This window comes from Lethenteron reissneri, chromosome 46 (genome assembly GCF_015708825.2).
Source record: "Lethenteron reissneri isolate LAM-NWPU_2019-01 chromosome 46, ASM1570882v1, whole genome shotgun sequence".
Taxonomy (NCBI): domain Eukaryota; kingdom Metazoa; phylum Chordata; class Hyperoartia; order Petromyzontiformes; family Petromyzontidae; genus Lethenteron; species Lethenteron reissneri.
Genome location: NC_083824.1, coordinates 1,996,293 through 2,014,878, shown reverse-complemented (window position 1 = coordinate 2,014,878; position 18,586 = coordinate 1,996,293). Strand labels below are relative to the sequence as shown.

General features: G+C 47.0%; 1 long non-coding RNA gene across 7 annotated transcripts in view; it reads right to left on the bottom strand.

Annotated features, from left to right (window-relative positions):
- Nucleotides 1–364: 364 nt before the first annotated feature.
- LOC133354249 (uncharacterized) overlaps nt 365–18,586 on the bottom strand; it is a 21,163-nt gene continuing 2,941 nt past the window's right edge. For 2 of the 7 annotated variants that reach the window (XR_009756557.1, XR_009756556.1), the window contains exons 2-5: nt 14,535–14,758; nt 4,681–5,172; nt 2,962–3,082; nt 365–423 (exon numbers count right to left, since the gene is read on the bottom strand). This is a non-coding gene — a long non-coding RNA (uncharacterized LOC133354249). Of the gene's footprint in view, nt 424–2,961; nt 3,083–4,680; nt 5,173–11,979; nt 12,591–14,534; nt 14,759–17,658; nt 17,889–18,586 lie in introns of those variants that run through there. The other 5 variants (XR_009756555.1, XR_009756554.1, XR_009756559.1 and 2 more) reach the window with 4 other exon arrangements.

Here is an 18,586-nt window from a genome sequence, read left to right as displayed (position 1 = left end):
CCCTAACACCTGCTGTATATTTGGAGTTTGCATGTTCTCCCTGTGGTCGTGTGGATTTTTCTCCGAGCCCTCTGGTCTTTTCCCTCCACGTTTTAGAAACATGCGCTTTGAGCATTTGGCTGCGTTAAGTTTTCACGTGATAAGCCACTTCGTTGAGCTATCATTTCTGGCCAAGTTGCTTCTGAAAAAGAGCTATAACGCTCAGTGGGCCTTACCTGCTAAAGTAAAAAATAGTTTCTAATTTTAATAGTTTAAATAAGCATAATCATACGAATAAAAAAATGCAGCCGTGCAGCATTGTAAATCACGTGACCATGCAACACACGCTGATCGATGCGCGCGACCGTGGCGTGACATAGGCTCACCGATGTACATGGTCCGAGGGGAAGGCATAGGCACCATGGAGCAAAGGTAGGCATCTTGCTGCAAGACAGACACACACACACACGCCACGCAGCGCGCGGCACGAGAGAAACACGGTCTAAGCATCGCTCCTGGGAACGCCCATGTTGTCTCAGAGAAGCTGAGCGGGTCAAATGTTAAATGGGGGAATGCCGTTCGTGTCGTCGTGCCGCTGTTGCGTTCCTTTCGCGTATGCTGTGAGCGTCAGTCGTTGTAAGTTCCGGCAAAAACACTTGCTTGCCGCTCGTTAAGAGACAATGTAGAGTTCACGGAGTTCACGGGTTTGGAAGTTAGTTAGCGGCAAAGGAGAAAAGAATAGCTCCGGCTGGCCGAGGACGTGGTTTACTGATGTGGTTCTAATATTCACAGTGATCCTGAACAAATTATTTGGTGAAGCTGCTACCGCATTGGCAGTGGTGCACAAGGACACTTAACATCTCGCATTCGTCAATAACACCAAACGCCTTGAAAGGAAAAATACAAAATCAGCAAAGTTTTCGGCAACAGCCAACCTTGGCTAAAGCATGTAAATAGGCAAGTCAGAGAGAGTTGGAGACTGCACTTTACACCAAGGGGCCTATGTACACGTGTGAAGAAGGGTTATTTCCTGAAACGTTGCCTATTATATATATTTCCTCTTAATGCCACAGTGTTATTGAAGAATGTGTCGAGTTGAGCGCACTTTAAGGATCGTTAAATTACAAAGTCTACTCTCAAGGAACATTTAGAAATACCCGGATTAAAAAAAAACAACACCAAAAATGTTTCTTCTTACAAAATAATATATTAAATTTCGATTTAAAGCTTTCGTGACTGAAGGGATTCATATTCTTGGTTCTTTCGGTAAAGTCACGTAGAAGGGAAATAATAAAATAATAAAAATTTCACATAATAAACTTTCCACGACGTTTCGGCCACGACGCAAGCAGCCGTCCTCAGGTGAAGAGCAGAGCTGCCGGAAAGACAGCGTCCCAATGAGGACGCTGTCTTTTTGGACAGCGTCCTCAGGTGAAGAGCTCTGCTCTGCTCTTCACCAAGAGCTCTGCTCTTCACCTGAGCACGGCTGCTTGCGTTGTGGCCGAAACGTCGTGAGAATTTAATTGTTTTATTTTATAATTGTATTATTCCCCTTCTACGTGACTTTACCGAAAGAACCAATAATATTATTACTTTGAATATTTCTTTCACCAATCATCCAGTTTGCTATTTATCAGCCCATGTTCTCCCTCTCAAGTGCTGAACTGCAGCGTGGAAGTTGGATTTGTAAGCAACAATTACAATCACAAGTAAATACGAAAACTCAAATAAATATTTCTCATGGTTTGTTGGAAACGTTCAGGATATAACTTCTAATATTACACAGAAGGAACAGTCTGGCATCATGCCAACATAACACATTTTGAAACTTTTTTCAACCGAAGTAAAAACAAAACTATTCAACCTTGGCCTATATAACCTAACAGATCTCAGAAGCCAAGCTAGTTTGAGGCTGGAATTCTTAAAAAATATATTTAAATATTTTAACTGCATAATCCTTTGGGAGATGGAACATCTCATTGGTGAGGATGTTTAGGGTTGTCAATACAGTAGTCCCTCGGTTTACAGTGACATCGGTTAACGGCTTTTTCAGTGAGCGTTTCGCCTCCCATAGGACTCTCATGATTTCGACTAACGCAAAAATGTTGATTCACGGTATGTTTACGCTAGACATGCGGGCGCCAATGTCGGCCAATCCGAGCGCTTGCAAGTGGAACGGATTCATGCTTTTAACATGCAATTCCTACATTACATTAACAGTTATTTCGGTTCACAGTTTTTTTCGTGGAATGGATTAAAAACGTTAACCGAGGGACTACTGTAGACAAATACTTAATGACACTCATGCAGGTATTGAAAGTCTACGAGCTGGCCTGTGGCCGCATCATATTTTTGCTTTCCTGCTCAACTGGTTTTGACTCCACGTTCTCATTTCCTGAAATCAACGGGAAAGTTCACGGTTGAAGGAAATCTCCAGTTGAAGATTTGGGTTTTGTTTTCCCTCCCTCCCCTCCTCTTTAGGCCCTGCCCCTTCCTCTTCAGACCCCACCCCTTCCTGTTTTGGGCGTCTCTTTAAAGGCATTGACATTATTTGTGTTTTACCAGAAGACCTGGCAACTCTGGGCTAAAGTAAGCGGATTCGAGTAAGACAGTGTGAGTGGGTAATGGTGGGGGTTGTGAAAGAGGGGGAGTGTGCACACATCGGTCGGTAGCGATGGGTTGAGACAGTTTTACATTGAAGCAGGCTATTCAAAACACCCTTTTGCAAGAGACACCGAATCAAAATGGGGCCTCACCCGGTTAAATAAAAACCGTGCGCCAACTGATTTCTAGCGTGCTTATTAACGCCGTCATAACAATGCTCCCTCAGCCGGGCTTTACAAGCCGGGCGTGGACCGGAACGCGGACGAGAGTTAACGTGCAGACGAGAGTTAACGTGCAGACGAGAGTTAACGTGCAGACGAGAGTTAACGTGCGTGCGCTTGTCTTCCCCGACGGGGGACGCACGACGGGTCGGGCCACCTTTTGCGGACGGACGGCCGGCATCTGCACGTCGTAGGTGAACTCCGTCGCGTCGCCCGCGTCCTGGGCGGCGGCAGTCACGGAGCACTTGGAGTCGACTCCCGCCCCGCCCACTCGACGCCTGATAACAATCACAACAAGCCGTTTCCACAGCGATCAGGCGTCCAACAATGCACAATCCAATAGGACCCAATAGGCACTGAGCGACTCATTGATTCATCTATTTCGGTCACTATTATGCCCAGGACACACCTGTGCATTGAATTGTGCATGTAAGAGTTGAATAGTTGTGAAAATTACGTGCGGATGTTACATTCAGGCCAGTGGAGCAAAGGGGACTCCACAAAACAGCACGGACGAGATGAAACATTCATTAACTTGAATCCAATCGGATTCCAGAATGGGTACCAATTTAACAAACCGTGGCCGTGATAGAAGGTGTGGGCAATTAATCATTACATATGCCGAGTACACATAAACACATACACCCAACATCCTTCACGGTACGTCCATGAAAGGTACAACATGCCATCATACATTAAAAACAGTGGCACATTCATCAGTACACAAAACAAAATTGTATTAAAAGAAAAATATTCTCACCGAGAGCCCATGATTTCAAATCAGACTTAAAACTAGAAATCAAGGTCCTGTGACTGCTATTGCACTTTCACGGATGTCTCAGAATTTAGAGGAACCTTCACAAAAGATTAAATTACATCGTGAAGCTGCTTTGGCAGTGGTGCAAAAGCACGATTGAGAGAAAACTCAACACGTTCGTCAATAACACCGTGGCCTTAAAAGGAAAAAAAATGTAATAGGCGACATTTTTGGCAATGGCCCTTCTTAGTAAGTTATGTATCTGCTGTGAATAATAATAATTGATTTATGTGTTGTGTAGAAGTGCACAAGCACAAAATGAAAATAAAACCGACGCATTTAACTCCGGCAGTTTACGATTGTAATTTAAACCGTTGCAGAAATCAAGGTCTAAGTCGCGTATGCAAGTTAAAGGTTCAGGACGGTTGTTTTGGTGAGGCAAAAAGGAGGTTCAAACCAGTGGGCGTGAGATTTCATGGGAAACACATCAAACCAGAGGGGGCCTGAGATTTAATGGGAAACACCAAACCAGCGACGTTAGAATTTATGCGAAACACACACGTCACTCAAGCCGCGTGGGTATCCATCACGCAGGACAAAACGAACATTTGAACCCTCAGGGTCTGTAAATGATTATCCACGTACAGCCTTCCACCACCACTGTCCAACTAGCAACTGGTGCCTCTGTCCAATAATTGTAAATGGACCGCACGCTGGCAGCGGTGTGCAAGCGCAAATCAATAGAACTCACTACCGTCACCGATTAACGCTCGATTCTGACTGCAAAATAAACATTACGCAAACGTGTGAGGATATTAGCCCTTCTTCATGGTAGAGCTTACATCATTTCTTAAAACTGTACCACCTCTGAACTTGTCCATTCTATCAGACTGATAGGATCCCATAGGCTTGTCTTAAAAAGGGCCATTGACTGAAAAGTTTGCACACTATCAGTGTAAATTGACCCAAAGAATCCTCATCGGGTCTCAAGACTCTTCATCACTCGCTACTGAGGTTAGCCATTGCTGAAACGCGTGATGCTAAACGAACTCTCACGGACACAAAACGCGAGACACCCGGTGCCAACACTGGCATGTGTACGTGTGTGGCGCTTCTTACCTGTGCAGGCTCGTGTCGGCAGGCGCGACCGCTGCCAGCAGCCAGCACGTACAGGCCACCACCAGCACCAATGGAAGCATGGCTCTGCGCGGGACAGGGCAGGCTAAGCGGCGGCTCGCAGGCTGAGTCTGAGTGCGGCGGTGGGAAGGGGCCCCCGCGCAGAACGTGAATGCTCAGCAGCGTCACGGGGCGTGCCTCACTCAAAATGATATTTAAAACCAGCTCGCGGGGAGCAAGAGGCCGTACTTATAATAATATTTTAAAAAACGCCGTGTCGATCTAGAGTCGACGCCGAATCCACCACACGTCACCGAGCGGACCCCAGATTTGTTTTATGATTTAGCAGGATGCGCCTTCATGTGGTCCATTTTCAGAGGCCGGTGCCAAGAGGTAAGGGTGGAGCTGCCGAGGGTTTTATGAAGCAAAGTTCATTCTCTTCTGCGAAGAGGAAGTCGTCCTGGTGTCACGGCTTACGAGGGCGACCTGGCCAACCTGAAAGACACGGAGAGAGCACCTGACTTACAGTGCGGCCACGCAACGAGGAACAAAACGGCCAAGTCACGGACAGCTGCAGAGGATACCGCAGAGGTCCTCTGGCTGGAGAGCAGTTCTAAAGTCAATGTCAACCAGTAATGAGCTTGGCGAATGAGGGCATTAGGCATGGCTCCCAGGTGTGGGACGCTTACGTGAAAATATTCTGACCACATTGTTTTCCGAAAGATTAAACACATGCCAAACACATAAATTAACATACTTGATCTCAACGGGCATTTTTTGTTTGTCACGCTTGCATGTGTCTTTTTTCCTTGTCGTTCTTGTTTTACTGTGAAGTTAACCCAGCTGGCAGAAGGCTTTGTAATGAAAAAAAATGCGAAAAAGGCCTCTTTGCAAAAACATATTTTTTTGTTTGCAATGGAAACGTTGTTATTGTCCAGACACGAAGCCACTCACGCACACAGAGCTGCAGCAGTGCGGTGTTGCGAAAGTTCCTGCCAAGGCGACCGCTTTCCATCCACCCTCATCTGGCGAACCGTAAATGCTCCTTTCATGGCATCAAAATGTTTCGTAACGTGATAAAAGTTCAATCTTTTAATTTAAACCTTTTTTTAATATGCATTTTTCATAACAGCTAAGCAGCGAAGGCTCCTGGGAATAAAGTGATCTTAGCGCAAAAGGAATGCAGAAGAGCAGGAAGTTGAGAGCAGCAGGAGTTACAAAATGCGATTTTGTTTTTTTCTTCAAACTGAAAAAATCTTCATATGGGTAGATTGGAGCAATGTTTGTTGTCAACGCAGTGACAAACGCAATGACGATGGATACAAGGCGAGCAGGTGTTACATCTCGCCACCGTGGCGCCACGATGCCGAGATGTTAACTACCTCGCCAGGTATACAGGAGGTCGCGGGTTTGATCCCAACCTTCACGCCCGTATTTTTGGAGTTTGCGTGCTCTCCCTGTGGTTGCGTGGAATTTTCACCAGGACCTCGAGTTTTTTACTTCCACATTTAGAATCAACATGCGTTTAGGGCAGGGGTCCCCAACTCCCGGGCCGCGGACCGGTACCGGTCCGTGGCCTGTTAGGAACCGGGCCGCATAGCAGCAGGAGGTGAGAGCTGTGAGTCCGCGCGTGGCCCGCGCCAATTATATTATTTACCACTTCGGTCCACGCCTCTTTCCCGCACTGCGCACTCGTCTCAGTCACAGTGTTGGTAAGCCCGCAAGCTCTAGCCCCTAGTAGCCACAATGAGTAAAAAACAAACGTCGCTGGAGAGCTTCTTTGAAAAGGGGGAAAGACCCAATGATGACCCCCCCCCACCCGTCCGTGATAAAATTGTCTTCCACAAAACCGGTCCCTGGTGCCAAAAAGATTGGGGACCGCTGGTTTCGGGTATTTGGCTGACATATAATTGTCCACATGTGAAGGTGAAGCCACTTCGTTGAGCTATCATTTGTGGCCAGGTCACTTCTGAAAAAGAGCTACATAGCTCAGTGGGCCTTACCTGGTAAAGTAAAAAATGTTTAGTACAATTTAAAATGTGGTTATTTTACAGTATCAGACAATTAACCACAAAACCCACAGCCAAAAGCTGGACAGGCATGAACAAGAATGGCTAACCGACAAGAATGCTCGACACATAAGTGTGAGGAGCTTCTGTACATGCAATGCACACCTCTGTGTGTGCTGTTCAATCAACTTGTAATGCAGCCTGCACCGTCTCTGTTGTGATGGGTTTTCTTGTCATGTTATAGACTTTAATTATCAATATAAAGCAAAGTCGAAGAAAGGCTGTTTGATCACATGTAAATCAAGCTACCACCTGTGTGACACGCCACATGCAGGGAAGCTAGGTGTGTCTTAAAGGCAACACAGTAAGTAGATTATTTCAGCTAAGTGGATAGTGTTCTCAAAAATCCACAATTTTATTGTTTTCTTGTGTATGGCAAAATGTCCAGGAGCTAAATGCCAATGTCTGCTCAAACATTTTTCGATTTAAAGCTTTCGTGACTGCAGGGATTCATCTTCTTGGTTCTTTCGGTAAAGTCACGTAGAAGGGAAGTAATAAAATAATAAAAATAAAACATAATAAAATAATTCTCACGACGTTTCGGCCACAACGCAAGCAGCCGTCCTCAGGTGAAAACCAGGTCTGAGGACGGCTGCTTGCGTTGTGGCCGAAACATCGTGAGAATTATTTTATTATGTTTTATTTTTATTATTTTATTACTTCCCTTCTACGTGACTTTACCGAAAGAACCAAGAAGATGTCCGCTCAAACACTCAACAGAATATTGGCTTGGAATAAAACTGGGACCAATGACAAGAAATAAAATTGGCCACCCATCCCAAAAACGTGAAGACTCTACGAGACTTTCCAGGGCAAATGTATACATTTGTATCATCACACCGATGATACTAATGTGTTTCCCTACAGTGCCCTACATCGCTTTGGAATGTCAGCACAACAAAGGACATGTGCGTGCCACACAGCAATGAAGTGCCCCTCCTGCGCTGAGCTGAATGGTCCACTCCTAGGTGACAGCAAGCAGTTTAATGACCTACCTGGAGCGCCGGGTCTATTTGTTTAGCGAGGTGAGAACTCGTGAGACCAGCAGAATCTCATTTGCGAGAGTGACCGATCTATAATGTTAATCATGTAATTTATAACACGCACAATATTTCATAGACATACATGACCGTGACTGAGGCGAAGAGCCAAGCTCAGCGTCGTTCTAAAGTCAGGCGAGAGAGAGACTGGGGCCTTCATGTGTCTCTTCTTAAAGGAGGTGTGGATTGAACGCTGCTCTGCTGCTGTGAATGAGCAGCAGCGGGACGACGATGATGATGATGGCCGTGTTCCAGATGGCGGGGGCCGCTTTCACGAAGTAACGACGCTGGCAATGACGGTCCTGCTCCTTGGTGTCGAGAGGAGGTTGTGAGTCGTTCTGCGGAGTTCTGCCGCGAGCAGTAGTGCAGGATGAATGGAGCGAAAAAGATGCAGTGGACGACCGAAAGTAGAGGCATATAGGTAGTCCTCTACTTGCGATGGAGATGCGTTACGACGACCCTATCGTAAGTCAAAAATATCGTAAATCGAAGATGGCCTATCCAGGAGTCTTAAAGAATGGTGATAATTTAGCAAAACAGAGCAATTTACAGTACCGTACTGGATAAACTATATACTGTATGTATTTATTAATTACAATACTGTATTGCACAGTGAAATGTAAAGTAAAAAAACAAGGTAAATTCTTAGCCTACCTATATGAACTGCAATTTAATAGAAAGTTTTTTCAGAAAACAATCCTATCTGCTATAAAAACTTTTCACATGCATTGAACACAAGGCGGGAGATGCATACCTCGTACGCTGCTGCGTTTGCCTTCCGCGCGAAATTTAAAATATTTTTCAATTTTGTCGTATCGCTATTGCCATCGTAAGATCGAAATATCGAAAGTCGGACCGTCGTAACTCGGGGACTACCTGTATTGGGTCGATCTTGTGGCATTTCCAAGGTTGCATGGGGTTTTCTCGGGCACTCCAGACACCCCAAGCAGGACCCTCCACAAAGGCACAACATCTGCTCATAGCTTAAACACTACGACCCGATCATGGACGAGCTGACAGCCAGTAGCCAAGGAATCATACAGGTGCTCACCAGCCCATCCATCTACACACGGATATTTATTTTGTAAAATGGTTGTCGTTTCCCCAAATTTTGTCAAAATCGTGCTATCGGTAACACGTCACGAGACGGTGACACGTCATGAGACTAATAATCGATTCAGAAGTCCTGCAGAGCAGTGAGTCAACAATGTTAGAAAATGGCGCGTGGAAGCAGATATCACAAAACTGCTCTTGGAATTTCCCTCGACATTAGGGGGTAACACTTTCCCTACCCGCCCTGCTACAAAGTCATGTGTTGTCGCATGAGAGGCAAAACCGATATTTCTATTATCAGAGCTGGAAGGTAACCAAACTAACCCCAAATACTGGATTTAATACCAGGGTTTTCTTTGAGCATCCATTGGGGAGCATGCCGTGACCATCAGTAATCGCGGGTGGCTGTGCGGATTCAAACCCAGTATCTTCAGCAATGCCAGCTCAATACTCTGACCTCTGACACAACCAGACCACCTCCCACTCGTGGGACAACTGACATCTTCTGAACCCTCTCGAGCAGCACGCTTGACCTGCCCATCTGTCAGTCACTCGATCGCTTGCGACCCACGCCGGGGGGTCACCGACTTCACGTCACCCGGCAGCGATAATTTGTATCGTGTCCAGGCTACGTGCGCCCCTGGCACGTGACGCGACGCCTCGTGCAATCATGGCAACACTTAAAGACAAGGTGTGAATCTATTAACCCCGCGTCTGACAAGGTGCGAGCTTGCGGAGAATCATTAGCTCCTGTCGAGTGGTTGGTTTTCAATGCGCGCAACTATGGTACCACACGAGCTTATACTTGCGGGAATGTCACAATTTAGCATTTCTGGTATGGATGTATTGCGCAAGTGGATAAATAACTCCGTCTAAGAACACAGGTTAATATATGTACGTGCCTAAAATTCGGAGCGGGAATACGCTACAAATGAAACAACCTTGATGCAACCCAGGTCGCCCTTGCAAACAGGGCCACGTTTCGTCCATCTCAGTGGGTTTATCTCGCACATCCGATTAGCACTGATGGCTACGTACGGCGCGAAAGAAGTTCTCCTGTGCGATCTGATGTCACTATATCATATTATCCTTGTTAAATAAAAGACCCTGCCTGACTGACAGTTTCAACATTTTACCAAGTTTAGAGGAGGCAAGATCACACTCGTGGTAAACATTAAATCAGGCTATAATGAATTAAGGACACGTTACGATTTCTCCCGTGCGATCTGACGAAATGTCACCATTTGGGGCTGCAATTCCAATTCAAGAAACATATTTCTGGCCTCCTTTTAACCGACTCATTTATACCCATTTCCCATTTGTTCCGTCTCATTTGTCGTCACACCAGCTGCTCTTAATGAACCTAAACTCAATGCCAGGCGTACGATGTGTGTATTGTTTGCATAAATCGACTCGAGTAATAAATGTGTGAATCATCATCAACATAAGAATGTAAGAATACTTTTTTTGCGATGAATAATTACATGCATAATAAATATTAATGATCATTATGATGATGACGGCAGGAGTAAGATAGATAGATGACCTTTATAACCAGGTAAGATCCCACTTAGACCCGTGAGTTTCTTCATTTACCAGGACACCTGATAAATGCGGCACGGGGGGTAGGGGGGCTTTCAAAATAAACGCCACAATAGGGTGCGGAAATTCACCGTGGAAATTCACCGTGTGGCGCTCTCTGTCGTTTGCCTTTCTGACAGAAATCTGCGTCACGCCGCGCACGGCTCACAAAATAAATGAGAGGTTGCCGTGGGAAGGCCCACGCCGTCGGGGGCCCGTGTAAGAAAAAAACACAGCGGCTACGCTTAATTAGAACGAGTGACAACCCGACACAATGCTCACGTTTCAGAATAGTGCAAACACTTATCTAAAAATCACACCATTGCTGCTAAACTTAGAGCTATCCCCCAGACTCAGCCATAACATGAACATTAATTTTGATCAGTTTTAACCCAAGGCCTGGATATAACATTCACATTGGTCACAGGTAATGGGCCCACTCCTAGATTTAGGCATAACCTAAACATTGTACACAAACACAGTCCTAAACCTAGCCATAACCTGGACTTAATTGCTAATCATCACAAACTCTAATTTACGTTTTGGATAGAAGACCAGCTGTTACATGAATCAAAGATCTGACCACAATAACGTCAGTGGACCGTGACACCACCACCACCACGCTGTACCGCAACAAAGACCACACCAACGTCAGCGTGATGACACCAGATAACCTAAACAAAACCACTCGAGCGCAATACCACCTCGACCACCCTGCCTCACCAGCCTCAACGGATCACCTCCCCCACATTATCTCAGATGCACTTAAACAACACCACGCCAACAACAAGCTGACATCCCCACCGCATTCTCAACAAGCGGATATCCTGACAAAATGATGCCAATACCACAGTGCCATGGAAAAAAACCACGACAGCCCCCACCACAGTACCATAACATCACTACCACAATGCAGAGTGCCATAAAACACCAGCCATGGCACAACATAATCAGAATACCATGACAACATGATGGCAACACCACCACGAACACCACAGTATCATCACAGTACCACCACAATACCACGGTATCATTAGAGTACCACCACGACACCACAGGATCATCACAAAACCACCACGATACCCACAGTACTATTCCAATACCGCCGCAATACCACAAAACCATAACAGTATCACCACAGTACCACGGTACCAATTACAGTACCACCACAGTACCATCAGAGTACCACCACGACACCACAGTACCATCAGAGTACCACCACAGTACCACAGCACCATCAGAGTACCACTACGATACCACAGCACCATCACAGTACCACCACAACACCACAGCACCATCACAGTACCACCACAGTACCATCAGAGTACCACCACAGCACCATCAGAGTACTACCACGACACCACAGTACCATCAGAGCACCACCACAGCACCACCAGAGTACCACCACAGTACCACCACAGTACCACCACGACACCACAGCACCATCAGAGTATCACCACAATACCACAGGACCATCAGAGTACCACCACGATACCACAGCACCATCACGACACCACAGTACCGTTGACCACCACCCCAGCACCTCCGTGACACCGCACCTCTCGATGCTAGGGGACGGCTGGGTGGGGAGTGCTGCCAGGACACGCCGCTTGACGGGACGGTGGTGGCGCCAGGGAGAGGCTGGCCGGGCTGCAGAGACGTCAATGGGCGTTTGCGCTACAGCAGCAGCGGCAGGAGGAGCAGCAGCAGCACTGAGGATGGTGTCGCCATGGTGACGCACCCACGTTACGCACCCGCTCGCCCTGGCTCCCCCACCTCGACTGGGTGACTCATGCCGCCTTCATTGTAATGCGGCGCTCGGCAGCCTTCAGCCAACGCACACGGGGCCCGGCGAGGATGAATATAAATTCAATAAAAGTGGACGGAATAAATGTTTATGGTCCCAATCATTCAGCTTCGGCTCATTTCAGAAATATCTTGTTTTTTGATCAGTGAAAGCCCAGCGAGATTAGAAGTAATTTTTCGTTTGCATTGGAAACTTGGGATGCCCCATTTTACGTGTCTTGCGTGCTTGACTGCAAATATTAGCTCTCTTCTTTGCTAACCGGTCCTCCGAGGCCAATCGGTCGGCAGCACCAAGCATGGGGTACACCGTGACGCATATTTACATAACTGTGCACCTAATGAAAAGTCAACAGGGCCCCAGTTTAAGCAAAATAGAATGCTAAACCTTGATATTTTATGACCCTTTACACGCTAAGATGGAAACTCATTTCAGTAATTGCTTACGCATGTGGGGGGGGGTAGAAATAAAACTCTTGGGACATAGGAGCCGCATCATGAAAGCAATGCAATTTCGGAGTGAGATTAATTGAATGGAAACCCAATGTATGATTTACACACAGTAATTAAAGTAGAATTGTGCAACCCTAACCATTTAATTTATGTAGCTTCAGTGACACAATCTCAGTGGCACAAACACAATCTCAGCGCAATTACATTGCAGAACTCCAGGGCTCGGTGCCATCCGCATCTTTGGGCAGTGGGGGTCACGATCCACATTTGCTTGTACTGTGTAGAGTTGGCGTTATTTTATGCCCTGGAAAGCGATAGCATTTTACTGACGATTACCTTGAGGCCGACTATACAGGCTTCTTTGTGGAGTTCGTCGACAATTCACTGCAATTCAGTCACGGGAACAAACGGAGCCTCTTGCACTTGGGCGGAAGGCGTTGCGCACACCGCAGAGAGAAGAGCGACGAAAGGTGGAGACGGGTCGATTGGCAAAGCATCAGTGGCGCCTACACTACCCCCACGGTTAAGGGACTAGCAATGATGATGATGAATCCATTTCCATTGGTTATTGTAACGACGATAGCATCAGCAATTCTGAGATGGTTAAAAATCCATCCACTTATATTTAACCCGTCAATTCCCCAATGCAGTTTTTGGAAAACATTCGACTGTTGCTGTGAATAACTTTGGCGAGAGCTTCCGACTCACGCCGATACGTATTTTGCAACTTTATGCAATTTCGGTGTAGCTGTTCCACTGTTCCAAAATAGTAAATTGTTCTATAGCTTGAAGATATTTCTTATTGAGCCCTTGGTTTATGAGAGCTTTGAAGAATGCATCAATTCCCCCTACCTTTTCAAGTAGCTTTTCGCAGTATACAAAAGGTAGGGCATAACGATGTTTGATATTAATGAGTTTTTTCCAAAACCTTATTGATAGTATGTGACTGATGGTAGAAAGAAAAACATTCCGAAATCCGGCTTGTTCGCACGGTTGGTTGGCCTCTAAACTGTCAATTTTTCTGCCCTAAATGATCATCGTGAACACGTTACACGCATCGTAGGATGCCAATAGGTCTGTAATTTTACTAATTCAGACTTGGTCTCTATTTTTGTACATACCTATAGAGGCCTTATCTATAATTGAGGGATACGATTTCAATGTAAACAGTTCGCAAATGGAATAGCTAATTTTGTACCCCAACAAGCAGGCTCGTCTTCTTTGACGAAGTCTAGGATCATTATATCCGGTCCAGAAGCTTTACCTTTATCGTACTACAAAAGGCAGCATTTACTTTTTCCTCGACATTACGCACGGCAAGTTTTCTGAACGAAACAATACACTCGTTGGAGGGACACAACTGGAAAACACATGCGAGCACGTGTACCGTAGGGCAATTATGTAGGTCAGGCCAGAGTCAAAATGATGAGATAACGAGGTGAGCGAGAGCAGTTTGGAGAGCTTTTGGAAAACTGAACTTGAGAATGAAGAACGGCGTCCCGATTCTATTCTTGCGCACAGCGGTATGATGTTTCAGGAGCTCACCACGAGAGGACTTCGGAAGAGAGCCGGTGTGGTTTTGAGCTTCCCCTTCTACAACACAGTCCACAGTTTGGGTGCATGACCACAGTCGTAACTAACTGTGGCTATATTCTTTTTTTTCGGTAAAGTCACGTAGATAGAACAAATAATAATATAAATAAAGTGAAAACAATAATAGAAAAACTCTTGTAGACTGTAGCCTGGTTCTTAATCGGAGTGAGTGTACTGGCAGTCTATAATGTAGACTGTAGCCTGGTTATTAAGTTTGGTGGGTGTACAGACAGTCTATAATGTAGACTGTAGCCTGGTTATTAACCTGAGTGAGCGTAACTGTGACTCGTCTTTAACTTTGCATCCATGAATGAGTTGTGCGCATCAGGCCGCCTCTGGTGTTCCGTTGTGGTTGACGGCTCCAGCAGCGTCTTCGGAGAGGAATGTCAAAGGCAGCTGCGATGTGCCTCAGAGGAGAATGAGTGACCCTCCACTGAGGACGATGACGAACATCCTCGGTTGTGAGAAGCATTCACGGAGAGGAGTCGTCTGGCATGAGAGGAAGACAAGCGTTCACTCCACATAAAATGTAATCTTTGATCAATTATGGAACACAATAATTCCCCCAGGTTTCATGCAGCTTTCGTATAGCTTAAGATCAATGTGAAGACGCCATCACAACCAGTGTCCTTGCTCATGCTGACAGCGCCGTACGAATGTGGAAGATGTGCACACCTTGAAGATTCGCCTCAGAACTGAATGAAACACGGAATGTAACTGTTGCTGTACGGGCTACTGCATACCAAAACCTTTCAGAGAGCATAATGTTTCTAACAACAACAATGTTCAAGCCCAAAACCAATAACAAGGATGAATCAGGTATACTGCTATTGTAAGTATGTTGAACTTCTTTCGCACCCTACATACGTAACAGGGCCAAACTGCACTTACAGTCCGCAATAATGAAACCAGCAGCCAGTTATCAAGTGCTGCTAAGCTCAAACACCACAACAGGTAGTGATGAGGTATCATTGACCCACCACATCTCGTGGTCTTAATAAACAGACAGCATCTCGGCATGCACCACACCAGAGCGTGTAATATTTTCATCATTACAATTCCATGTACACAAAATGCATGACTCTAATATTCTATTATTGCGTATGATGGCAATACGTTCAGGAGATTGATGCCAATGTCTGTAGTTTTGCTATTCCCTCCCAATGATGGAGCGCAGAGTAAAGTGGTTATAACTGTGTAGTCCGTGGCTTGGGTTGTATGCCGTCACCACGACTCCGCTTATTGGACTTGAAACGGGAAACCCAGTACGTATGGGTGAACTAATTTCCAAATTAAGCGAAAACTACTCATTGCACACGTAGAGTGCTTTGTTAATCCACTGCTCCCCATCACCTTTTGTGGGTGGTCATTTAACCATACTTCACCACGCTGGTAAGTTCGGGTTGGTGGCGAAAATGATATCACTCGGGGCAAGAAATCTTAATTGTTTTTCTGCTCACACGCATGGAAACAGCCATCTCTTCAGGTTAGATCCAAGTGTTCGAAATTCCATACTCGAAAAAATGAGTTTCTTATTTTACCAGGTAAGGTCCATTGAGCTGTTTAGCACTATTTCAGAAGCGACCCGGCCACAAATGATAGCTCAACGAAGTGGCTTGTCGTGTGGAAATGTATAGCTGCCAAATACTCTAAACGTATGATGTTGATTATAAACGTGGAGGGGAAAACCGGAGGACCACGGGGAGAGAGACACTCACACTCCAAATATGCAGGCGCATGGCAGGGCGAATTTATGCACAATATAAATAATGTTAGTTACTGTAATGTAGCTTTCTACTTGAGACAGGACCCTTATTTATATTATCTTAAGTACCTTTAAAATAATTTAGTACTATATTCCTGTTTTACGGCAGTAAGCAAATGCTGTAAATTTCACATTCCTAAAAGGTGAAGCAGAGTTAACACACATGCATGGCCATGTGTGATGATTTCACACAAAGTGACTTTCAGCTCAAGAGGACGAATATTTATATTAGCTCGGTTATCTGTCAAATACAGTTCACACATTTAGGAGATAAAAACCATTACAAAAACAATACAATTCCAATACAAAAACAATAAAAACAATAGAATAACAATACAATAATAATACAAAGGAGAAATGCAGGGTGGGGAGGGGCTGGGTGGGGGGTGGGAGGGATGGGGCTGGGTGGGGAGGGGCTGGGTGGGGAGGGTGGGGAGGGGCTGGGTGGGGAGGGTGGGGAGGGGCTGGTCACCCCGTGGTGCCCTTATAAAACTCAACGTTTAACCTACTCACGCCGGCTTGTGCCCGCCCTCACAGTCGGCCATATTTGCGGAATACACCACGCCGCCGTTGACCCTGGCCATTGACCGAGCAACCCAACGTTCCTACCAGCTCCCTCCGCAGGAATGTGTTTCGTTGTGCGTGAATAGCCGTCTTCCCACCCACACGCCATATGCCTACTAGGGGTGGGTGGGTGGGGTGTTAATGGCCCACGCTGGTCAGTGTGGGGAGAGTACGCCGAGGAGCATAGCAGTACAGTACAACAATTGATTACGATGAATGACACTCCCTGCTGCCAGACACGCAGGCTCGCAGCGGCCTAGAACACACCACCCCGTTGGGCCCGGCAGCATCCCATCCAAGAAACGAGCCGGGCTTAATGCTGCTTAGCTAAGTGGGGAGTACATTTCTAATTATCGTTGCGTGTAGGTAGTGACGCAGATTATATTTACAGCTCGTGGGGGGGGGGGGGGGGGGGGGTTGGTAGCGCCCGCAGGACGTCAGCTCGAGTTCCTGCTACTTATTATCGCTCCGGTACAGAGGGAGATGGAGCGATGGAATCAGCCCGTGGGTTCGTGTGCTGGATCGATCGTTTTGGATCGTGATGGTCGCAGCGCGACACGCACATTCATGGACATTCACAAGTCAAAACTGGCACTTGATTCATAATCATACTGAAAGTGGAAATAATAAGTGCTGATAACAATGTGCCAACAACCCCAATCACTTCACTGACCCGCACTGACCAGCGTGGTGAAGTATGGTCAAACAACCCTCACGAACGACAACACATGCCAACATTGGGGCAACGTCGCACGTTTAGTGGGGAGGCCGTCATCCAGCAGTGGATTGGACACGCGGGGTGTCACCACAGCCACCAGCCATGATCGATCCGCCACTGGATGGCCTCCTGAGCAAAGTCGCCGCATCAGAAGCTTCATTGAGACTGCGGAGAGGAATCCGATGAACTATGAAGCTCCGCGCCATACCAATCCCCCTCACGACGCGCACACGCGCAGATTCCATCGCTCCATCTCCACAGGGAGCGTCCTCCATGCACTGATCTGTACATGACACGGCTGCGATTAAGTGTTGGCTCTCGTCGTGATCAATCCACTCTCACACTGTGACAATCCATGCATCAGCGAGTTGACGATTCCATCGCTCCGTCTCCACAGGGAGGAGTCGCGTCACCCTCGTCATGTCGTGACCAATCCACTGCTGGATGGATCGAGGGCTGCTTTGAGCCGAGTGGCCGCCACCTCTCGCAGTCCCAGCAGCACGATCCACCTCGCGACACGCGGTGGCGCACTCGATGGCTCCATCTCCTCCGCGGTGGAGCGACGTCCTCGGCTACACCAACAACCGCCATTCGCCACTAACAACACCACCAACACCACCACCAACAACAACACCAACACCACCACCACCAACAACACCAACAACACCACCAACAACACCAACAACACCACCAATACCACCAACAACACCAACACCACCAACAACAACCGCCATTCGCCACTAAGTGGCGGTGACGTCACCACGACGCTTGTGCCAGGTCAAGTGCACCTTGAGGCCACGTGAAGTGTCGAACGTCCGCTGACAGGAGGTCACGGGGCAGACCCAGCAGGTGCCACGGGTCGACTGACTGAGATGTCCGAGATAACTGGCTGATGCACCACCTGTGCCCCCTACTGTACCAACTTGCTGTGCTTTAGCCACCCGGCGCTCCGTTCGTTGTTGTGAGCGTCGCTCCTCCGCCCTCCGTTGTTGTTGGAGGGCGACTGCCCCCAACTGCCCAGTAGCGTCCTTCACGAGCCTCCTCCACTGAGGCCGATCTTGACACCGCTGGTACCAGTCATCGGCAAGTCCACTCAGCTCCACGTCCTCCTGTACCACATCACTCCATCTCTTCTCTAGCCCGTGCCCTGCCCGTTTAGCCCCCTCGATCCGGCCGAACAAAAGCTGTTTAGGCATGCGGTGGCTGGGCATGCGGGCTACATGACCCAGCCAACGCAGCCTTGCCTGCCGGAGGAGCTCACCGATGGGAC